At 38.9% G+C, this 25,124-nt stretch overlaps 1 protein-coding gene across 20 annotated transcripts in view; it reads left to right on the top strand.

The window, feature by feature from the left end:
* The window catches only part of NRXN1 (neurexin 1), a 735,915-nt gene that overhangs the window by 565,559 nt on the left and 145,232 nt on the right, over nt 1-25,124 (top strand). The gene's annotated exons all lie outside the window — the stretch shown is intronic.

Genomic DNA, 25,124 nt, shown 5'->3' with positions numbered 1-25,124 from the left:
GTACCCTTTTACAGTGCTGCACGCACACCAAATCAGCGGCAGAGAATCTTTTTTTTTTTTTTTTTTAATCTCCGAGCCAATCTTTCTCCTTCCATTGAGGAAAAAATACTATTTTAACTAAAGAAAAAGAAAACAAAAGGCAGCTTCATCCCCAGATGCAGCATTTTACTTCTCTCTGGTCAGCATTGGCACAGCTGTTCATTTTCTGCCCGAGTGAATTCAGAAGAAGTCATTTACCTTACAAGTGATGAATGCTATATGACACTTGCTTATCTATATCTTACTAGCATTTAGTCTCAGCCTGACAAAAACCTCCTATTTCTTTCTGGATCTGCTGGTAATATTTCACTGAACTAATTATTTATCATGTTTCTGAATTGGGTCAGAAAGCCAACCATCTAATCGAGACAGCAACTTTGTTGTGCCACACTCAGATGAATTCACGAGGGAAACAATAACCCAAACAATGATGTCAGTGTTACCGGAGCAGAGGTTTTCAGATTTGAGCAGCAAGTATTACTAGACAACAAGCTGTCTTCTGTGAAACGGATTAACTTCTATTGCACTGCAATTTATTCACTTACCATCTTGTTTCCATTTTGGATGTACTCCTCAGTCCATAAGGATGTATTTTTTGCCCATGTTTTCTTCTTGGGCTCAACAAATAGAAATTAAACACAGTAATTTTGAGAGAGAAAAATGAGGGTTACTGTTTATGTAAAAGTTAAGGAGAATACTGGTTTTCTTGCTGTTTTTCTTTTTAAGTGCAAATTTGCAAGGCTGACTCGAACTATTCCAACATCATTTCATTTTGATTGCTGTTTTGTGTAGTGCATGTAAGACTATACTATGGCTGTGAATGTTAGTTACAAAGTAGTAATAGCAGCATCTCCAATAAACGTATTACACATAAATGGATTAAAAATGTGCATGTTCAGTTTTGTACTTAGTAATACTCTGCTAATCTGTAATGCTTTAAAAGATAATACATGCAAACACTGACTAATAAATACAGTCAGTGCTGAGGAGCCAGCACCCTTCAATACTGCCACCACTGTGAGGAGAAAAGTAGTGTTACCTATAGCACGGAAGAGTAATAAAACTGTAAAATATCTTGGGTAAATGTTTTCTTCTTCATCATATTTGCAGACGTTTGGTCCTAGTATCTGAACTTGAAGGATTTTAAGCAATGAAAACAGCTGTTTATCAAGAAGGTGGGAGAACACATTACACAGTCACTACATGAGGGTCAATTTTTAGTATAAATGAACGTAACTTCACCACTGACAATAGATGCACATAAAATTTATTCCAGCTGAGTGTGTCTCTCTTTTTTCCCCCTCTGTCAAGTGAAAAGGGTTTTATTCAGAAAGAATGCATTGTGTAGCATTTAAGTGCAATGCTTTTTAGACTCTGCAGGAAATTTAGGTTAAAAGCTGAATTTTAGAGCAGCTGTGAGCCAAAATTTTTGATTGTTCTGGATTGTAAACCAAATGTGTATCTGTGTTTTGAACCAGCAAGAATGTAATAAAGTATATGATGTGGTATACTTCAGAATATATTTCTCTTTGAAAGGTGAAGAGCAACGTGCTAATCTGATAGATGGAGAAATTTAACAGAAAGGTGTTTGCCAAGTGTTGCTCAGTTGGTTTTGAAGCAGTTGCTCCAGGGAAGTCGTGTCCTGATGACAAAGTTTGCTGCTTTTAAAGCAACTTCTTTTCTGGTTCTTGCTAGAAATCACTAACCTCAAGAATGAACTGTTCCAGCCTTCGTTCCCATCGGTATGTGCACCGTACCAGCAGAATAATGCATTTACATAGCATCAGTCTTGCAGACTTTTGGAGTTATGTTAACTGTAGCTATAGGCTTGGGGAGAGCAAACAAAAATGCTTCCTGGTTCTCCTTCCAGGCACCCAAGTACAGAAATACAAGCTTCAGTTTTGGCTTAGACATTGCATTACAGTGGTTTTTTCTTCTGAAATTTGAGTTTATTAATCCTTCAATGTGGGAAAAGCTAGCATTTATAGGCCTTTTTTAAAAAGAAGTCTTTCATTCAGAGGTGTGTAAAAAGAGCCAGTGTGAGCGTGGTGACCATGGTTCAAAAGGGGCATTAGTTATGAAGGGAATAACTTGGTAGATGAGGCTCATGTATTACAGATTTTTGTGATGTGTGACCCCATTAACAAGGTTAAAAGGACATTAAAAAGAGAAGTAGGATTTCAGTTACTTTTTCAGAGTATTTTCTCCCTTAGTGAAACTTTTGCATCAGGTGGCAGAAGTGGGCAAAGTGGTGTATTTTTAGCATATAGGTGTTTGCAGGAAATGCAAACCAGTGAGCTGTACTATAAGTCTTGCTCCTGTTATTAGTCTGATTATTTCCAAGGTAAGAACCAAGCACTCTCAGTTGTATGCTTTCAATGTTGCTTTCAACTTTTTCAGCACAAAACACAGAGGATACTGGTAAATTGGCCCCATATTAAAGTTACACAAAATTATGACATCAGACCATACCTGAAAAGCTCATTATTCTCATTGTACATGCCAGTGCCTTTAACTGTGCTTACTACTTTGCTCCAAATTCCTTTTGGATTTCCTCATAAATTTTTTCTTTAGTTTAATGTAGTTAAGTTTATGCTGTTAGGTATATTTCATAATCTTGTTGTCCATTTCAGAGCTCAAATAGTTAAAAGGTGTATTTGACAATATTGATCATTGAAATGACTTCCTATTAAGTAATCTTCTTTCTAAAAGGCAGCTATTAATTATGCCTTTTTCTCCCTCTTAGGTTGTTATTAATTCAGAACTCATTATCTTTTTCTCATTTGCCTTAGAATAATCTCTCACAAAAGGTCTTGACCAACATTAAATAAAAAAAAAAAATTCTGAATGTAGCTACAGGCTCCCACTTGTGTACCGTTTAAAAACACTTTGAAAGAATAGGTTACAAACTGTAAGCCTTATTCATAAAGCCAGTCCTCTGCTTTATTCAGTCTGTATTTATCACACTACTGCATTATCCTACCTTTACCCTAATGCTTTAGGGCTGGTCCTGCAGGTCGCTGGCTGGAGCTACCTTGAAGACTTTGTGACTGCACTGGCGTGTTGCCGGTCCTGGTGCTAAGCAGGGCTCTGCTTCATGGCTTGGGGAGCGTTTGAACTCTTAGCTCTTTGGTGGGGCAACAAGACTTAATTTTATTTTTGTTTTGGAAGACTGGTCATCTGGGAATAGCTTGCCTTACTCCTTATGATTAACAGCTTTTTTTTGTTGGCTCTGCTCCTTTTCCTTTATAGTCTTCAGGCACTCAGCAAACTGTCTGGCCCTGGGCATTTAATTTTTCAAGCTGTTGTGTAGATTTGTGTCTCTGACATCATGCTGTAATTTCCTTCTAAGTTTGGACAATCCTCTTATAAATAAAGTCATCTAAGTCATTTAACTCTTTATCATCTTGATGCCTTTCATTTCTGCCTTTATCCTTTAATAGCTAGTCTACAAAGGACTGATTTTCTTCCAGGCATTTCTTCTCCCGGCTGACATAGACCCAGACGCGTAGGCCGTACACCAGCCTTGATACTAAGCAATCACTTATGTTTTCTTTAATGAAATAATGAAACATTATTAACGAAATGAACAATGAAATAAACAAGAAAGTGCTAGTATCCTGCTGCTTAAGCAGGATGGGATCCTGATGGGATTTGGCTGCCATGAGCTTGAGTCCAGATTGATATCTACAGCTCCCTTAAATAACATGCATCCCAGAATATCATTAATTGGTTAAGAAATCTCATCCTGTCATGCACCAGTAGATGCTTTCTCATCATATCATTGACTTATGCATAAACTACCCTTGCCATATTTGGTGCCATGCCACCATGGCACAGTTTTGAGCTAAATGGTAATAGATAGTTGGAGTCTGGTTATAGCTGGCAAATCTGGTTATTTCCCCTGCTACCATAGGCATCTGATTCTTGCTAGGTGATACATCAAACTACTCAAGTCTGCTGACATCATCAAAGTATTAGTGCCTAAGCCCTTCATAAAGCCTGTGAAAACAGTTTCTATTTGTTCTTTTGCATTATAAGTAATTTTTACCATGCCAAAGCCTACACCGCAATTTGCCTATGCACGTTTGGCCCTTTCTGTACTTCCATAGTGGGGGAGATGGGGTTAAACACATTTTATGTATCTCATGGTCTTTGTGAACATGTTCTTCAATGATCCTTCTTTATCATTCTTGGGACACGCTCTGGCTAGCTCAATCACAGGAGCGCAAGTGGTGATGCTAAAAGAGGCCCTGTCACCCAAACCTGCGCAGACTCAGCCCTGCCCAGAGAGAGATCAAGAGAGGATGTCTTCTCTACCTCTTCCTCCTTTTCTGGAGGTCTCTAGACTGGAGAGAGACCAGGGTCATCCTTGGTGTGGTGTGCATCAAAACAGGAGAGCAGGCAGGGTGTGAAGTGTGTTATCCCCACTGCAAGTAGAAGATATGCCAGCATGAATTCTTAGGAGTTACTGGGATGAATACTGACTTACTGAAAAGGGTTTTCCTACACGCTAGGTGTCACATCATCCTTCCCCACTTGCCCAGCATTATTTCTAGCCCACAGCTTTTGTCTGCCCTTTGTTTCCATTCCTGTTTCCTTTAAGAAACATGCATTTGTAATTCATTCTGTAACTATCAGGCGTGATTTTGATTTTTAGAGGGTTTATTGTAGCTCTACTGATTTCTGCTGTGTTGCTTTGATCTTGCTTGTAGTTTTAATTATGAGATTAATAAGCAGCAGCTTCCATTGCTAGATATTTTATAGGTGTTTATGGATGCTATAGCTGTATCTTCTCTGTTTAGCTCCTTTTAACCAACCTCCTGAAAGATTTAAAGGTTTAAAATTTAGCCATTTGAAATTCATCATAGCTGCTTGTCCTTGATGATTGTTATCTATTAGTTTTTCATGCACAATTGCATACTCACAGCAATTGCAGTACAATACTTCTCCCACATTATCTTATAAAGAAAATGCTGCAGTTTCTACATATTGCACAAGATGTAATTGAGAACAGTTTTCTTTCTTTTATGCTACAGAATTCTAATACAGAGTCAGTATTTTTCTTTAAATTGCCTTTGGTATGTTCTTTAAATACCTGATTCTGGGAAAGATGACATAAGAGAGGTTTGATAAAGTTTATTTTTCTATGTGAAGCTAATCTATCAACAGTATATGCACAAGGTTTCCTGGAAAAGTTGCCATTTGCTAAGTCAGTGGTACGTTTCCAGTAAGGTAGGGAATAAAGTCTCTCCAAAGTGTCGCTGAACCGACAGGCTTTGCTTACTGTAGGCTGTGTGATGAACAGAGGGAGGTATTTTAGGCTGTGATTTTGAACATTGGCATGGTTGTGTACAAGAAGCTTTCATAAGAGTAGTGGAGTATTCCTTTTCCATCTGGTATATTCATGTTTTCCTGATAATAAATAAAATGTGTGCTTTCAAAATGGGAATCCATTTGAATTAAAATATGTCTAAATATTTGCAGATGTCAAAATGCATTTTTCAGACCTTGAATGAAAATTGCATCAAGAAATATTTGTATACGAGAGATATCGGCTGAATGTTTTACTTTTGTCTATGAACTTAAAACTGACCAATTCTTGCCCTCTGTAGTTTAGTAGATTGAAAGATAAAATAATTTTTTATTACTTAAAATTCACTCATCTACTCAGAACAGGTTCCTATACTAAATATTTAAATAACTAAAGCATTTGCATTTAAATAATTGTTAGTTTCCTGTTGTTACAAGTTCTAGAAACAGTATCTGAAAATGACAGAAACAATGAAATGAAAACTTAAATTCTCTAGTAAAAAAAACCAAAACAAAACTATGTCCCTAGCTATGCATTAAAGACTGGGGGCTGTAAAACAAATAATGTCTTGTAAAGATTTGATTTGGTATGTGCAAGTTATCTAGTAGCTGCTCTGCATTACCTTGGTCTACCCTACCTTAGAAACACAGCACCGACTTACCCAAATTTCTCTACTAGTCCTGTTCTTGAGTTGGTCAACTGCAGACAAGGAATAAAGCAAAAGGTTTTGAAGCTGATGATGTCTGTTTAATTACCCTAAGATTCATTGTTTTCCTTCTCCTTAATTAAGCTAAGGTAATAATGAAATCTGTTTGACAACTGTACTCTGAAAGTCATCAGTTTGTTGCTTGTCTATTTGATAAATGGGCAGGTAGAGGATAATTAGTTTCAGTCATGTTGCTAGCTCTCAGAAATGAAAGAAGGAAGAAAGAGGTTATTTAGAAAGATGTTTTAGAGTCTCTCTTGTACAAAAATTGTAGTAGTAATAGAGAAACTATATAAAATAGAATCTGAAAGGTTCAACCAACCAGTCAGCCAAAAAGAAAATCCCCACAACCGAACTAGCCATCTGAATTTCCCACACTGTTGCTGTCCATGAGACATCAGAATATTTTTACAGGCTGAGCACTTCAGCTCCTCTAGAGTATTAGGAAAGAGCCATCGAATGAGGTCTGCAGACAAGTGGAAGCACAGTTTTCCAATATTTGATTTTTTTATTGTTAGTTGGTATGAGGATGTTGCCTTAGTATGATTATTATATGCACATAGTACTAAAAGTCACTATGTGGTTTTTAGTATTTAGATTAATGACTGAAGAAAGTCAGGGAGCCAAATCAAACAATTTCCTTTCAAAGTGTTACTGTGACATCAATATTAAAATCCAACTTGTGCCTCGTTAACAAGGAGGTGATTCCTATGGGAGCTTCCTGATAGCTAGGCACTCTGCAGTACTTTTCATGATGCAAGATGGTGCTAGATCATGAACTACGAAAGTATAAATATACAAAGCATGCACTGATGTTAGTTTTCATGCTTATGTGCATACTTTTGCTACAGTGAAGTAGTATTGAACTAAACAAATTAAATTGACAGGCGATCTATAGTAAAACCCATGTAAATACTTGCTGTGATCATTGAACCTATAATTTCCTTGTGGAAATCTCTATGAATGGCTTAAGGGTAAATATAATAGTAGGTGAGGAATAATCAGGACAATTTAAAGTTGTCATGACCTTAAATATGTAAAGGAGTAGCAGCAATTTAGTAGAATGTAAAAGATAAGCAGGATTAGAAAACTTTGAAATGTATAAACATTCACACTTGGATTTTGCAGCTCTTGTCTGTAGCATGGGTACAGAGCATTAGGCTTGTGCAAGATGAATGGGCAGGATGTTTCTTATTGTGATTCATTTATAAATGATCATAAATATTGTAACAGCTGCTAGAGTCCTGCTTATTTCTGTATCTGATCTTGCTGAATAAATGTTTTATTAAGAAATAGATATTTAGAAAAATGACCTGTTCCCTTTTTACTCTGCTGGATTGGTGTTTACCATTTACTTGTGTGGTGTTACGGGTCAGCTAGGTGATGTAGCTGTTAATGGGTTAATCCAGTTTGGAGTTTTGCAAGTCCTTGCTAATTTTGTAGTCATAAACATATTATCTAAGATAACTCTTCCTGGGCTAGGAGAAGGTGCATTGGACCTTAGGAATTCAAGAAGCAGAGCAGAGAGAACATCATGACTTAGATCTGAGACACAGTTGTGTCGTTCCTTCGGTTTTGCTCCAGCATTTTTCCACGTCTGGACTGCTACTTTCTCCACCCTGTGGATGAGGCTGCATTCCTGCCCCATTTGTAATGGCAGGCTGGAAGAAGCATCTCCTAAGGACTGTTTTCTACCTTGCGTTGTTAATGGCAATGGAGACAGGCTGTTTCATTGCTGGTGTTGGTTTTCATGAGTAAATGATGTTGATTGTGATTTGGCCCCAGGTAAATAGATGTTTGCATGAATATGTCCTGAAGACAGAACAATCGATAGACATTTATTAGCATGGAAAAAAAATCTGACTAACTTGACCTATTTGGAGCAAATGTTTTGGAGTAGTTGCTTGTAATGTTCACCCAAATCTATCTACCCAGGCTATGTGCTTGTGTACCTCTTATAAAGACTATAACTTCAGCTTCTACTCTGTATTTTCAATACATCAGTCACACCGAAATATCTAAAATAAAACCAAATATAAATCATCTGGTGTGTTGCTTACAGTATTTCAAAGATTCTCTTCTGTCTTGATCTTAGATATCTGATTTCACTAACCGTCTTTGAAAGTCTGTACTTTTTTCCTTCCACAAGTGTTTCAAAAACATCCAAGTGACCCTGGAATCCTGCTGGGGAAAAATGGCATTTTCCCAGCAAGGTACAGTGTTCCTAGGGGACCCACACAGGATACATGCTCTTTTATCTCTCTCTCAAGAAATTTAGACCTATAATTTATAGAGCTAGTTTGGGGTTTTGTTTTTCCTATTTTTTAGTTTTTCTTTTCTGACAATATATTTCTTGTTCTGAGAGAACAGAACATTGTCTCAATTCTTCCTGCTTCAACAGAGCAAACCTGTCTTTTCAAGGACAGATCATTAATTCTTGGTGTATCCTGTTAAATTTTGCATGCCAATATTATCGAACTCTCCAACAGAGATGTTTTGGAATCCTTTTCTCAACTACCTCTGTATTCCTCAGGAATAATTTTCTTCCATATGATTCATTTGTTGTTGCTGGGTTGTGGGTTTTTCTGTTGCGGTGGTGGTTTTGTTTTCTCCTACTGCGGTATGCATTTTAATCAGTCTTGTTTCTCTAGAGAATCGTAGCTCCCATTCCTCCCCAGGTTTAGGCACCTAGAAGCTTTCAACAAATTTTTGATTCCTAGAGCAGGCTGTTTCCTGTATGCACTTAGTACTTCATAGCTGTAAGTCATCCAAGCCATAACCTTGTGAGTGATTTCCCAGATATAGCTACCAAACAAAGGTGTTCTTGATGTTGAAGGCACATGGCTCTTCAAGCCAGATAGTTAGGAGGAGGAGGAGGAGGAGTTAAGCAGTTCAATAGCTTGAACCATGCGGTCATGCTGTAGAATGCCTGATGTCACCCTTTTTAGTAATTACCTGAAAACCTTTGGAGAGAAGCATGCACAATAGAATAGAGAATCATGAAAGACAGAGATTGAACCAGCTGTTCCTGGAAAGTTCTGGACCATCTTCCTCTTATTCTGTTTTTCCTTTCTTCTTGATGTGCAGAGTTGGGAGTGAGAACAGTTGTTTAAATGTTTCGTATGTGCTTTTGTTCACAGCTCTATTACTGAAACAACTTTAGATTCGTGCTTTTCAGTGTTTGAATTTCCAGGGACTCTGAACACCTGTGGTTCTCACTACCTTCAGCTTTGCAGTTGGAAGCACTGAACTTTAACCATCCGATTGTTTAAGCCTCCTATATTTTTCCCCATCCTCTTTATTCTTCATTTATTTTAGTTAAATTAGTAAAGAGTAGTGAATATTTTTTTTTACCTAACAATTTATTTTAACATATTTGAGGGGTTTTATTATACTTAAAGTCAAATTCTCCTTTCTGCAAAGAGCAAATGAAACATGATAACGCTATTTAAATTATTTTATGTCGTGTTCAGAGATGCATAGATTTCAGCTTAATCTCCTGCACAAAGGGGAATTTAATCTATCAAGACACTGAAGACAAACTAATTTCATTTTGCTTTGTTATGAGTAGCCTGAACATGGGCTCATGTATGTTTTTCTTGTTTCTGCAAGAGGTCAATGTTGGAAGCATTTGCTCATTTCTGATGCTAACTCAGTCTTGCCATGAACCTTATAGAAATTGATGCTTCTATAAAGTCCTAGTTCCTATAGATGTGTGTCTTTATGAGAATCTCAGCTGTTGTTTGTATATCACTGTCATTATGTTGGAAGCAAATTTGGAAACATGAGCCCTGCTGTCCAGAAAAATGAAACAAATATGCAAATATATTTTTAATCCAGTCTTGTAATTAGGGGGTGTGGCTCACGGTTTCCGAATGTTTGAGTTACTATACTTATTCTGTCTTGTAAACAGAGCCTAAATAGTGAGGAGTTGTTATTGCTGAATTTCTACTGTATAGAGTTAGGTTCATAAAAGACTGTCAGAGTCCAAAAAAATCTTTGCTTACTGGTGTAACTTTCTATAATCAACCGCTGACTGAGGTTATGAATAAGTGCTAATTGCAGTGGCACTAGAAATACTAGCAAGAATGAAGGAGAAAGCAGTGGTTCACCCAAACTTACTCTTCTCTCTGGTTCCATACACAGACCAAATTAGAAATTCTGCTGCATTCAAGGGTCTCTTCTTGGGTTGTATCACTGGTGCCTTGTTCCAGTAATGTAAAATTATGCTTTTATTCCGTCCTGAATGAAAAGATGCACATTTATAGAACAACTTGAGGTTGTGGAACTACATTCTGAATTGGATGCCAAAGCTCGATGGCTGATGTCTAAATTAATACTTATCTTGCACACTGCCAGAATTTTACAGCCATTGCTCTTCCTTCCTCTATAGTCCTCTGGACCTTGATAGTTCATACTCAGATTTATAAAGTAATGATATTAGCTTATATCTGTACATAAAGGTGTGATGGTTGCTTATCTAGTGTGTAAATGAGTTACATTTCTTCTCAAGACGGTGTTCTGAGGGTCTTATAGACACAAAGAAATCCAAGTGCTCATTATTGTTTCTGTAGAATATGCAGCTGCACCAAAGAAAACGCCAGATTTTATTCTGGTCTGAGTAGCTGCAATTGGCTTTAGACCTGCCATTACATGGAGGAAACTCACCTTAAGATTTTACATGCTCTACGTGTATTAATTGTTCTTTTTTTATTACCCTGGTAAACTATTTACTCAAACGTATTATGCTAATTTTCTTTGGGTTGGAGGGAACCACATATTTTAGGTGATGCAAGTTCTAAAATTTGCCTGTGTATTTTATGGATCTGAAAATCTGCCTTTCCTCTCTCAGGCGTCATCAGACTCGGGTCATTGGTGTCAGGGGAACTGCTAAGATGCCTTTTCGCGGGTTGCCCCCACCATCTTTAAAATATCATTATACTTTTCTTTTTTCCCCCCATTCTTGCTATTGTGTTTCTTTTCAGACATCTTTTCTCTTGACTGATCATGGGTAGAGCTCCTACCCTTCTTTTTACACAGAACTCTGGTTTTGTACCTCTTGGTAAACTCTAATTTCTTAAATTTCCATCTCCAGTCTTTCCTTTAAATATGGTACCCAGAAATATAGCTCAAGGGCTATTTCTCCTAGGCTGGTATAGCAAAACATCTGTGCTTCTGTTTTTATTGCGGATTCTCTCGGCAGCGCAAACAGCTAGGCACTTAATGAAATGAAGGCTCTGACTCTGCAGCTAACGACAAAGTTGCAGAATTTGCATTTTTTTCCTTGTGTCTGCTTTTCCCCAGCATCCTAGATTTTTGTCTCAAGTCCCAGTTTGGATGACTTCTGGCCCCATGTGAAATATTCATGAACCAGTCACAAAGGTTCTGTTAAATACAACAGAGTTACTCTGAAGTTCAGTGATCCTCCCCCCCCCCCCCCATTACCTCCACCCCCCCTCCTCCTGAAAGAACACAAGCAGAACACATTTTATTTTACAGAAAATGAGGATAAACCTCCTGTTGCATCTTCTGCAGGTAGGCGTCTTGCAGTAAGACCACTGGTGGCCCTCAGGTTGTGTGGTCACAGTTAGACCTTGAGCCCAGGACCCAGCCATACCGATGTAACCCACAGAGATGCTGCAGACACAGACTGAGGAGGCTGTTGCAGCTGATCAGGACAACAGGATGAAAGATTCATATCAGATTCTCTGTGTCAGTGTCTTCTCTTCACCCAGGCTGTAAATACCTTGCCCTTATTTGCCCTGCTTTGTTATTGACAGAGAGCAAACACAGCTGGGGGAAGGGGACAGTATGCTTGGGGAATGCCTGCTCCTTACACACGGAACCATCCTTAACTCTCAGTTACCAAACTGGGCCCACAACAGTTATTTCTCAAACCAGAAACTCAGTTTGCTTTGTCTTGTTTTAAACTACAAAATTACTCAGCATTAATAATGATGTGCATAGTGTTTAACTAGAGAGCGCATTAAATTAACTTTTCTTCTTGAAACACGTGTCATATCTAACATGAAGGGCATATTTGCCTAGAGCCTAACTGGTACCGATAGAAATAACATAGCTAATTAATGTCAGCTCATAAAACTAATGACTCTGTTCTTTCCAAGTGGTAGCACCAGTTCATTGGTGGCATGTACCGCGTCTTTGCTTTTAGTCACTTGGCTTTGAGTTTTTTCTGAATTGCAAGCCCTGTCCAGCGTTTCTGCTTTATGTTCTTCATCTGGCAGTCCCAGAAAGCATATGTTCTCTTCAAACAAACCCAAACCAGGACTAGGCAACTATGATTTATCCTGTATCTTTTTTTTTTTTTTTTTAAATTCTGTATGATACTGTGTTTCAGTATCATTTCTCTTTGAACCTTTTTACAACTAAAACCAGTATCTTTCTGTTCATGTTCTCATCTGTTTTATGACAAAGCTCCCAAAACCCCATCTTGTGATTTGCATGCCTGCTTCAGCACTTGCACAATGCAGGCATTCAGAGAGAAGATCTGGAAAGTTTTTCTTACTTTGAAATTTCAGCATTTATGCAAGTGATTCTTGACCCATGGAATGAACTCTGTTAAATTCAATTGAATTACTGTAAAGCTAAGAATACACTTTCCTTTGCTGTGGGGCAAATGATGATGTTAAAGCTTCAGGCTCCCGTCTGTACAGTCACCAAAAGGAAAATTCCAGCTGAGTTCAGTGACATGATCCTACCCAAAGCCTAAAACTACTATTCAGTTAGCCACTGAATATCACCAAATATGCAGACAGCAAGAAACATAGTCATGAACTTGTAGCAAGAAAGGGAGAAAGGAGGAAGAAGAAAGACTGAGTTCTTAAAAACTCAAGAGTTGTAAGGACAGAAAAACTGAGGGCTGTAAAGACATATAAGGTGTTTGTACATCTGCAGAGTTGGAATAGTTTGGTCTTTGCAGATGTGCCAAGCATTTGGCAACTGCAGTTCAAGTCAGTGGAATCACACCAAATGGCTTGTTCACCTGAAAGACCCGACGTAAAGCGGCTGTGAGAACTGGAATTCCCTGCTCGGACAACAGTAAATTAAGGAAAAAAAATCCAGAGGACATTATAAGGATGTTTAATTCAGTTAGAAAGGATCATCCCTGCAGCTTCTGTCAAATATTGATCGAGGACAGTGTTGCCTTATCACAGGTCCTAACCACAAATATACCCACACAAAAAATCTAACCTATAAAAGGGCAGGGGTGCTTTTAACCCCACTGATAGACCCAGCAGAAGGGATACATTAGAGCTTCACTTAGCTCCACTCGTCAGCCAATTTTATAGTTGTGATGTGTTACGGATACCTACCCTGCCCATAGTATATGTATTGTTTGCAGTGCTGCTGTTCTCACTCAGGTCTTTCAGAATTTTGAATCCCTTTTTTTTCTTGGAGCAGTAGCACAGCTCTGTGCCCCTGCTACAGTATTATTCAAATGCTGGTATGTACATTAGCTGCTGTCAATAGCGGCACAAAAATCAAAGGTAACAGGGCCACAAAATACTATGAATTTATTAGCCACTCCCTGTTTTCAGATGTCTCGAGCAAGCTGCTCCATTATATGCAAGCCTGAAACACTGGTTTGCTCTACCTTCACATGCAGCCTCTTGCTTTTCACACCCTCTCGGTCCAGCACATGCGATCTCAGGCTGTAAATTCCCACCGGGGAAGTCTTTCTCCATAGAAGACAGTGACGGTGTTTCCTTGCAAGCATGTTTGGCTGGCGTGACTAATCAAACCAGTTTGCTTACAATTAGATGAAAATAAAATGCATGGAAAGACAGTGTCTTCCTCTTAACTGGGATTGTACCAGGATATTTCACCATCAGTCAGCTCAGCCTGAGTTAATTGTTACAGGTTTCAAAAATTAGCCTAAGTATATGGCATAAAACTGTTCTTCTGAGAGCAATAGCTGTAACTCTAGCTGTGAAGAGCAGAGGTGGATAGGCTTTTGGCACTGGCACATGGGGAAACTGAGTTAAAAAGCTTCTTGTCAGTCTCAAGGTTGGGGGAGAATGAAATCTGTACCGCCTTTTCGTTTCTGTGCTGGGTATTGCACTCCTCTAGCGTGGCGTTCTCCGTTTGGCAGGTTTGTCCATTTCTGAAGAAGTTTATTATTAGCTGCGTAACTATTGGGGAAGAAGCAGAACTGGGAGAAGCAAAGGGAAAGCAGCCGCTGAAATGTTCACAAATGAGTTACCATTGCAAAAGTGAGCTGTTTGTCTGCCAGTCATATTTCATTTTGTTCCTCAGAACCGAATGTCTTATTTTAATTTCACTGAATATTTCAATAAAGTCACCTTTTGCCACCAGCATTTATCATCTACGTTTTCCTCCTTGCATCATGTTTAAATCTCTCTACCTTGATTTTGTTGTTTGGCATATATTTATTTATTTACTTGTTTACTTAAAGCCTCATGCCATTAAGCAGCCTGCCACCAAACCAATAAATGGGTAAAGAAATAAATGTGTTAAAAGAAACTGTCTGCGCTGTGATTTATGCAGAAGCAGCTGACTCTTTCAGGTTCTTAAGAGCTGCACTGTAGCTTTGAAAGTGACAGGCTTGAACAGTGAATTGAGTTTCCTTGATGGAGCTGACCTCCAGGAATCTCTTCCTTTTCAACTGCAAGAATAAAAACTTTTCCTCGTTTCAAAGTTTGTCTGTTTCTTTAGTTTTCTTTTCTTTTCCTAAACCTCTCTTGATAATGTTAGAAGGCTGGGACCTTAGACAAGTTGATTTTATACCATTTTACCATTTTACTTTTTCTTATGCTCTGGCTTTGACAGATTTGCTAAGGAACTGGAACTACCCAAGCTCGCTCACTCGATGAATTGCTTTACCTTTTTGAATCTCAAGCTCTGTTCTGCTCTGTCCCTAATCATCGCTTTCAGGAGTGAACAATATGGCAGTAAAGATGCCTTAAAAACACGTTTCTTAAATTTCATGCGTTTTAAAAAAAACCAGTATATTTAAGGCTGTACTCAAGTTCAGCCTGAATGAGCAACAACCCAAAGATACTTCATAACTCTGAGTTGTGCCTTTCACAAAACGGACTATAAGGAGAAGTAGGAAAATAAAACTGAGGGCTACTTCATTTCCACTTGCTTCTTTCATTCCATTCATAAGGAAAATAACCTTCTACTTTATTTATCCAACTTTTGGGCAATTTGGAGCCAACATAAATAAATGAGAATTGCTGTAAGTAGAGCATCAGTCAACCATTATGTAGTTATAAAATGAGCAGGAGCTAAGAACATATTAAAAATGCAGGTGCAAAAAACTCGAGAGCCAGAGTAGCATTTCTATTATCCAGTCTAGCTCCCCAGCCTCCTGCAAGTGCTCTGAGCTTATTCTCGGTGGGAATGATTTGACTGAAAACCAATTAGAAAAATCATATATGTGCCACACTCCTGCAGAGAGGTGTAAAACACTACAAACACTAAGTAACCAGATATTGCTCTGTGATTAGACTTCCCTGCCCTGAGTCTCTTGATGTTACCTAAAATATAGTTTTCTGGTTTCACTGTCTTTAGACAGGAGTTTCTTCAGGGGACAGCACTGTGCTAGCCCCTTCAGCCGAGTTCTTTTAACAGCAGTGTATTAGGATCAGAAATAATGGTTAGTGTAATATTTTGTGTGTTTGAACATTTTGTGTGTTGTAGAACACCACCAAGCCTTGTTCTAAGATGCTATGAACTTTCACAGTCATCCCTGAACAAACAGGATATCAGGAGCAGGTGATGAGAGCTCTTCCATGGTAGCACAGGTCTTGGCAGCTTGTAGCCCAGTTTGAGCTCTGGCTGGTACATGGAGCAAGACGTTTGTAAGACGGGGTGTGAAAGAAAACTTCAGTGTAGTCATGTTGGATTGAGATGCTCAAGAGCTCCAGGGGAGGAGCAGAAAAACTGGTGGTGTAGGATATACTTAAACAGCTGCAGCTGGGCAGTGGCAATAAACTTGAGGCTTGTACTAACTACCTGAAATAGTAAAAAGCTAGTAGGAGGTTGGAAGCCTTTCTCTGTGAGAGCTCCTTAATGTGTGATTACTTAAAAACTGTTTTGCAACTTGTTCTTCTGCAGTGATATGGATGAAGGATAAGTAGATCGAGGCTTGGTCCTCACCAAGTTGAGGAATTGCCAGCTACTGTTGCCGTTTCTTCTAAAAATGCTCTTGTATATATATATTTTTTTTAAGTGGTTTGGTGTAACATTGAGCATGCTTAGAAAACAGGACTCCAGAGAGGACTTAGAGTGTCGGGATGCTTCATATATGAATCGAAAATATCCTAATGTGACTACCCTTGATAGTCAGCCTAGCCAAGAAGGAGATGAAGGGGAACACAACTTTCACTGTCTAGGGAAATGTCTGTTTTAAACTGAGGTGCCTTAGGTGGCCAGGGAAGGTTAGCTAGCATTTTCTGAAATGTTTTTTTGAGCTTAGGTGCTTCAGCGCATTATCAAGTGCCAGCTGAGTGAATACCGCCTTCAGTGGAAATAACTTTCAGCTTACTTTTCAATGGTCTGTTTAGCCCAGATGTCTAGACACACGAGCGATATCTCAAATAATGTCAAAATTAGTAGCAGATGTTGTGATAGAGTCACTGTTCAACTGCAACTGGTCTGAGATTACCAACACCCAGGCCTTCCCCTGTGAATACCCAAATAAACAGCAGATACTATTGGTTTTTTCCGTTCCTATTTTTCCCCTTTGGGTAAACCAGAAGCCAAGAGCAGAAGATGTTTTGTATTCGGTGTGTATTCCACAGCCAATTGCTACAGTCATCGAGTTCCAAATGAGAGAGTGTTTTTAATGGATTTATTGTATCTATTTTTCTTACCTAATATAACCGTCTGTCTCTTAATGCTTTTGGTAAGCTTTCAAGGATTATATCAACTTTTATGACTGCAGTGTGGGATACAAAGACTATTCAAACTGGCTGTAAATGTACTGCTTGGAGGTCAGGAGAAATCTATTGTGGCACTGTGGAGCTCCCTTTAAGTTGATTTACTGAACTGAGAAGTCACAGGTGGGATGCTCACAGAAAGCTAGTTGAGGTTTCTCTGCATTGCACTGTAGTTTGTGGATGCATACCTGAGCATGGGAAGTAATTTCTGCAAGGTTTGTTTAGCTTGCCTTTTTCTATGATTCATTCTTTATTTTTAACACCAGCATCATAGAAAAGAGGGCTGATTTCGCAGTAAAATAGCTCACGTCAGAAACTGAGTTTGCTATGGGCTTTCCGTATGATAATTAATATGTCATCTTACCATTTGCATTTGTTTACAATATAAGCATATACACAATGTAAAAATGAAAAAAATAAAAAAAAGTGAGGGATATTTCTGTGCCTGAAGGATACATTTTGAATGAGTGTGGGACATTCGACTACTGTGTGGCTGAAGTCTATGAATGTATAAATGACTAATGTATATTCATGCTGTCAGTAGCAATTGAAAGGCTCCTACTCTCCTGACCACAAGAAATTGCATTCTGGTTTTTGTTCTCCTCCAGTCATTGTGGCTTTTCCACTCTACCCATGGGGAAAATGGCCTTAAGACCCAGTGAAACAGAAAGGATTGCTGGAGAGGAGAGTGTTCAGAAGAATGTTTCTCTTTGTCCTTTTTTCTTTTTTTTTTTTTTCCCCCTAAGTTGTCTCTATCTGTCCTGTACTGTAAAGATAAAGCCTGTGATAGTGTAAGCTTTACATGCACAAGGACACTTATGACTCTGGTTTCATACCTGAGGGTGCCAAGCCTGTTGGAATTACCTCTGACCATCATTTTAATTGCACTCCCACTGCTGCGTAGTTCTAAAAGCTCACCTCCATTTTTGATCAGATTTGTCATGGTGCTAATAAGAATTACATAAGATATAATAAGCAAAGCAAGCCTGTCCACCTGGTTCTCTTCGCACGTTCAGGAGCCCAAAGGTAGAATCTAAAAGCTCATTGAAACCAGTGGTTTGACCATGAGCGATTTTGGTGAGGTGGGTGAAATTTGTGTATTGACAGTGGCTTTTAGTTGAAAATGCTTACTTCATCTTATATTCCTACTTTAGAAAATGCTAGCAAATGATCTGTAACATCTAGGAAAGGAGTTGTATTGGAAGAAAAAGAGAGAAAAGATGAGGGGGGAGAGTAGTGGGATTCTTGAACAATGAAGACCATGTTATCTGCACTTGAACTAGTGCATTCACAGTGGGCAGTCATGACATGTGGGACGAGGTGAAATAACCTCTAATTCAAGCAATTTGCAGGCTAAACTCCTTATGAGTGAAGATGGAGGGTAAAGAAGAATTAAGCAGCTGTACAGCTGGCGGGTTAGATGGGAACAGTGTAATGGTGATGAGAAGTATCAGCACTGCAACAGGGTTAAAAAATGACCCGGTCTAAAGTACTAAAGTCTCTACAAGAGCCCTGAATAGTTTCAGGGATGAAGTGGGCTCAAAGGCTGAGATAAAGAGAGATGTTCATCTGAAGTGTCACGCCACTTTTGCCTGCAAAAGAGGGTGGGAGAATGCTTGAGAGACTTGACCTAGGAGAAATATTTGATTGGGATGAAGACGGCAGTAAAGACAAAAGGTTGGAGTCTGAACTTCCCTTTGTATAGTACTATTGACATCAGTCAGGTTGTTGCAAGTGGAGATAATAAAGCTTTGGTTTAGGTTAGATTACAACTATGAAGTTCACAGGCACATCTGAAGATTTATAGGGTTACACCAAGCATCAGTTTTTAAGTTGAACTGCCTCTTGACATCTTGACATCTGTTTCAGCAACAACAGTCATATTGGTTGGCTTGCAGGAGGATTTTGTGCTGGTCTTTTTTCCTCTACAAGTTTTTCTGGTCCTAACTTCTAGATGAAGTCTGTGCTAAGATATATTTGGGTTTGGATGGCTGGTCAGTTTTCATGCTTTCTAAACATCTTTGTCCTTCTTGAATCATAACTGCAAATCAGGCTTTTTCTCAGCCTCTTCCAAAAAGACGCAACTCTGCAATAGTTAAGGATGCAGATCCTGGAGGAATAAGTGTGGAGTGGGGAGAGTGTGGTACCCAGATACCACTGAAAAAACCACCAAGACAGGGACTCTGACACCTCCCATTCTGCAGCACCACACTTTTCTTTCTTCATCTCCGAATTCCTTATAGCTTCTTCAAGAAACATCAACCAAGGCTTGTCAGGTGCTTTGTACTGATGATATGCTGCAATATTTCTTTTTCTCTTTGGCACTTTTAAACCAGTAGCATTTGATCTCTGGCAGTGATTTCTGGGAGGGTTTGGGGTTTTTTTGTTTGGTTGGTTTTAGTTTGGCATACCCCTTATGCTTGGAAATCTTGTGGCATTTTGTTTGGAAAATAGAGTGGTTGTTTCTCATAACACTGTTTTATGTTTGATTCCTAAAGAGTTCATATGTACGTTTTACAAGAAGAGTTAAATAGAGTGTTCTAATTGACTTTACTCAGTTTGTGGGGGAAAAAAAAAGTAGAGATACCAGAAAGCAAGAACGTGCTTCTCAAGTACAATCAGTTCTGCACTTGGTTGCAGTGTCTTTTGCTGGTTAAAAGCTACCGTATCCTTTTATGTGGAAGATGCTAGACATAATGAGTGTGGCCTGATGTTTGGCAATTTCTTTTCTCTAACCACTGGCTTTGATTTCCTGTTTAACAACAAACACCCTCGAGTGAAATCCTGGTGCCTGACATGCTACCTTGGTGCATGTGGCTTTCAGTTATGAGAAGCAAAAGCGCATGCAGAGCCCAGGTTTGTTGAGAATTAGGTTCTGCACTTTTAATGTGTTTATTGAATCACCTGCTAACTGATGAAGAGGGAAAAAGTTGCTGTGATTAATATGATAAAGGTCATGTTTACTACTGCTGCCATTTTATTTATTCCACATTCATCTTTGATTTCGCTCTGTGGACTGGATTATTTTATTCCAATATTTTTACGTTACTGCCAGAGGTATGTAGGAAACACTCTGTTAGATGCACTAGAAAGATAGAGAGGTGATTGAGTGTGTAGTAGATGTGTCCTGTGACTTAAAGAGAAAAAAAGACCATTCCTGGGTTTATCACCTAATGTATCTATTCCCCCCCTGTCTGGAGAGGAGTCTCACGATTTTAGGAGGCATGAGGGACCTTAGTGATAAAAGATAAAAAAGAAAAATGTGAACATCTGTTTGTTTATTGCATAAAAGAATATAATGTCTGGAGGTTAGGCAGGAACGTAATTTTCTGTAACCTCTTTTCAAAGAGGCAGTAAGAGAGCACGTGCACATAACTGTCTTGGAGGATCAGCTGGTAGTTCTATAAACATTTTTCCATGGCTCAATTATAGCTAATTTTGGTGAATGATTATATTTATAGTCACTGAAACTTTATCAGTCTTCAACTTTTGTCAGTCTTCTGCAATAAGGCAATACTTTGTGACTGTGGGCACGTGTCCTTCCTCACTTTACAGTTGAATTCATTCTGGCCTTTTTAAAATTTTCATATTAAAAATAAGGTAGCTTTCCACTTTTACGTCATGAAAGGAAATTGCTGAGCAATGTGGGGATCATTTTGTGCTGTACATTACCACTGGTTCACCTTAGTGCCCACTGGCTTTCAGCAGCACTGCCCAGGGCATTTAAAGAGATTATTATTATTATTATTATTTGGCAGCATCGATACTATTATGTTCTTTGATATCACAGCTAAGTGGAAGAAAGGTTAATAAAATTATTTTCCCATTGGAAAATGCAATTCCATCAAACTGGTCTTAATGTATTAGATTTGTTTATTTTCTCTCTGAAGATTTAAAAATTTGCAGGTTTCATGCTGCTTTAAACAGAGGTCTAAAATCCAAACTCTTTTGCCAAACAGAATTTCCATTCTCTGTACATCTCGGCTTCAATTATGGGCAAGGACTTCTGACTTCCTGCAGGCTCAAGGCAGGAGGCTAAAGATCATCAGCTGCACTAATGTCCACTGCTGGTTAATTCATTATTAGGAGTATTATTTGAATCACAGCAGTGCTTAAATGCCTTAATCAAGAATGTGATCCATGTGTGCCTATGCACACATGTATAGATAATACGAAATAGTTTTGATCAAATGCCTGACCGATCAAGCAAGAGAAAAGTAGAAGTTTGGTAGGCAGTAGTGAGAACCACGATGTGTGATGTTAATAAAAGGGATGTGATGAAATCCCTGGTGCTGCTCTGAAAGAAATCTCATCGAGAACAAGTTGGGTTTGTTTTTTCTGTTTGCACATTGACCTTACAATGCTCCTTTAAAATCTCCCCCTTTTTTACAGTGTCCTCTGTTACTGTTCTTTGTTCACCTGATTCTCGTGGTGCCCCAGTGGCTAAGGGAACCAGGACTGACTGAAGAGACTGAAAAACAGAGCTATTGCATTTCTTTTTATTGCCAATCAGTTCAGCTCCTGGCAGATGGCCTAATTGCCAGAACAAAAGGAAGCTCATGAGAATCGTGGCCATGGAACTGGCCCAGTGACTTTCAGTAAGATGCATGGCTTATAAGAGCTCACAGTACATTGGGATAGTAAACATTATTGCTGCTTGAATGTTCTCAGAAGACTTTGAATAATGGGTTTATTAAATGTAATTTACAGTCAACTATACCTTAAAGAAATGAAGCAAAATATGTTTAGCAATTTCCTTTCATGCTTTCTTTGGGGCATCCAGGAGAGTAGCCAGGGTCTCTGAACCAGAAGCTTCCTTAACTGATGCTTTCACTTCTCTCTTCAGGTACATAATTCTTGTTAATGTTAATGAGCTACCTGCAGATGTGAGACACACAAGCATATATTTCAAAGAAAGGGAGTAGTACATATTGACTCCAATTGGCTTGTTTTGTGAATATTATATTAAGTATGTTCTATCAGGGGGCTGGAAATGGTTTTCTGCAGCAAGCCAAGGAACTGCAATATTTCTGGGGTTTATTTATTTATTTTTTTAATTAAAAAACTCCTCTTCTCCTAACTCATTTCAATACTTGTTTTCATTCCTATTGTTTGAATTGCATCTGCAGCCTCAAGTAATGATCCAAAAATGAACTAGGAGTGGAGGAAGCTCTGCTAGACATATAGGAATGTAAATTACAAAAGCAAAAGAAAAAAGAAGGAAAATAAAAAGCTTGTCTTAATCTTTTCTCGAGGTCAGCAGTGGGGCAGAAAGATTACTGTTTGATTGCTTGGCTTGCCTACTTGCCAAGCTTAATATTAAAGTCATAGGATGAAAAGGCATATATTTAAAAACTTGTTAGATGGCAAACATATGGAATTGGAGTTTATTGCTTGTACTGCCTTTAGCCACCCCCCTGCTCCACCCTTTCTGCTGTTGTTTCTACTGCTTTGTTCTTGCCATCCTTTGAAGAAGCCTCCAATCCCCTGTAACTTCAGTGGTGACCGAGAAGGAAAAAACAGTTTCTTCTCTGCTGAGTTTCCTTACGTTGTATCAGACACCAGCTCTGGTTGTGCTGGGGCTCTCCCTGGCATAGCAGCCCCTCAGCGTGTCTGTCCCCGTAGCCACAACATGGTAAGTGGATCCCTGCAGCTGGTACTGAACGACGAGATTATCAATACGGCACGTTAGGGTTGCAGGGTAGAGCTGTTCTGATAGCAGCTCCAACTAGGTTTTTAATAAGGCCAATGAGCACAATAGAAGGATAGAAGTTACCAGTACATGTTTTTATTTGGTTGCCTCAATGCTATTTGTTGCTGATTTCCAGTACATGTGCAGTTTACTGTTCTCTTCCTTTTTCCAGAATATAAATGAGGACCTCATTAAATTTAAAGCTCAGCTGTGCTGGAAAATGCTACTGAAGTCAGAATCTTCACTAATATCTTTACATATGAGAAAACATTGATACTGCCTTTGCCTGCTTGCCTCGTAGCTGCCCCAATTTAATCAAAGCATTTTATGTCTAGGAGACCTGGTTATCGTGCAAAGTGCTGTCTGTGAAGTTTGGGATTTTTTCCAGCTTGGCACAGTTGCTGTTTGCATGCAGGCGCTTATTTGCTATTGCACGGGCACAGGTCGAAGTGAAACAAAGAGCTGTTTCACTCTGAATTCCTGTCCTGACCCAGAGAATTCCCGTGACCCAGAGAATTCCCATGGCACTAACATCGGTGTAGCGGGAGGTAAAAATCATGCTCCTACTTTACAGGCAGAGCAGCTAATTTGCATAGGCAGTTCACAGAGCTGCCCTAGATTTAGACCTTCTCCTTGATTTGAATGACTGGGGACCAAATGCAGGCTGAGGAAGTTAACTAACGAGACTCCTCACTGCTTCACGCTTCCCTCTTACCAGCAAGGGCTATCGGAATAAGTTCATGGACATTAATTTACTGTGTGGAAATTTTTAATAGGATGGCGTCTGAGAGCACTGGATAAGTGCTCAAAGAGCACGTTTTGAGACTGGAGAGACAAATGGTGCCTATGTGGAGGTGATGCAATGCAGATGCTTCTTCCTCCGCATCCGTTTATCTAAGTTCATGCTGGGGCAAGGTGGAGAACAGCAGCTTTTCCCCTTCACTTTCCCATTCTCAAAATAGTGTCACTTCTGCAGACGTGTCTGGTGCAGTGTTTTCTGAGCTTCCCGTTAAAAGCTGCAGCTGCATTGCTGCTTGAAAAAGTTGTGAACAATAGCAACAGCACTGAATCCATCTGCTGATTCAGGAAGACATTCAAGTCATAAAAAAATAATTGTACGCACTTCTGGTTATTGGAAATGGTATTATATTCTGCAGTAATTAGTGGTGTGAATTCAGTCGCCTATTAGTGCAAGTTTTTCTTTCTTCATAGCTAATTCTTTTTTTTCCCTCAAGCATCACATGCTTTATTGCATTTCAGCATGTGAACTATGACACTTGCATCATTAGATTATGGGATTCTACAAAAAAGTAAACTTGACCCTTTTAAACCCCTCAGGTGGCTTGAACTTTAAGCTGTATTTTTCACAGCTGGAAATGTAACTTTAAATAAATAAATGAAGTTGAGATTTCCCCATAGCATGACTCTAAGAGTTAAATTCTTAAAATAAAAGATCAGATATTATGAGATTCACAATAAGATGATAGGAGTCAGAAACATAACCTAACAAGTTGTTGTTTGCTTTGGAAACTGCTCTTGTTACTTTAGGGTGTAATTTATACATCCCTACTAAGATATGTTTTAGGGGGCTGCTCCACTATCGTTGCCCTATTTGAAAATGCCCCAGTTTCCCTAACTTGCTGTACACAATTGTGGAATACAACATGATTTCAAAAGATGTATTCCTTTCTCCTTAAGGAGAGAACATCTGCATGGAAAACAATTTTGCTTGAGTGGTAACATTAACACTTTTGACTGGAGAAAGAAGATGATATCTGTAGCTGTGTGAAAGTAATCACTCTTAAAATAAGCTGTGCCTTATGAAACAAACAATTCTCTGTTATTATAAGATTTATATACTGGCTTAAATTAAAGCAAGTTGCCCAGGCACGTTGCAGTCCTGCATTAATCCCATTCAAGTGGCTTATGCCAGACATGGTAAAAATGGCTTTGCTGTTGCTAGTTACTGAAGCGAAATGGAGCACTTTTGTCATACTGGGCGAATAATAGCTTACTGCTCAGAACTTGTCATTCTTGGGAATTGGCTACCAGGAGGTAAAATTCCTAACAGTCAGATGCAGCTAATAAATACAGCTTAATATTTTATGTTGCTGTGGCCTCCTTAATATAAGTCCCTAGGGAGAGATTTTTTTTTTTTTTTTTTTTACCTGGAAAAATTAGCCTTTGCTCCAGTTTTGGGTGATGATTTTCTGAGAGCACTGCAAAGGCATCTCACAGCCCCTGGCAAGACTCTGCAATTCTCCATTATCACCTCAGATAACAGAAGAGAAGGTACTTTTGATTCATTGTCACATTCAGATAAGGAAGGAAGGAATCCTCCCCAGCAAGTGTGAATAGAGTCCTGTAAACACACGGGATTAAGTACAAAAGAAAACCCAACCCTCAGAAAGGAGCTTTTCATTGGAAGAACATTTTCACCTTTAC

The sequence above is a fragment of the Mycteria americana genome, chromosome 3, assembly GCF_035582795.1.
Source record: "Mycteria americana isolate JAX WOST 10 ecotype Jacksonville Zoo and Gardens chromosome 3, USCA_MyAme_1.0, whole genome shotgun sequence".
NCBI classification, from domain to species: domain Eukaryota; kingdom Metazoa; phylum Chordata; class Aves; order Ciconiiformes; family Ciconiidae; genus Mycteria; species Mycteria americana.
Note: the sequence above shows the minus strand (reverse complement) of the source record. Positions and strands in the feature narration are given on the sequence as shown.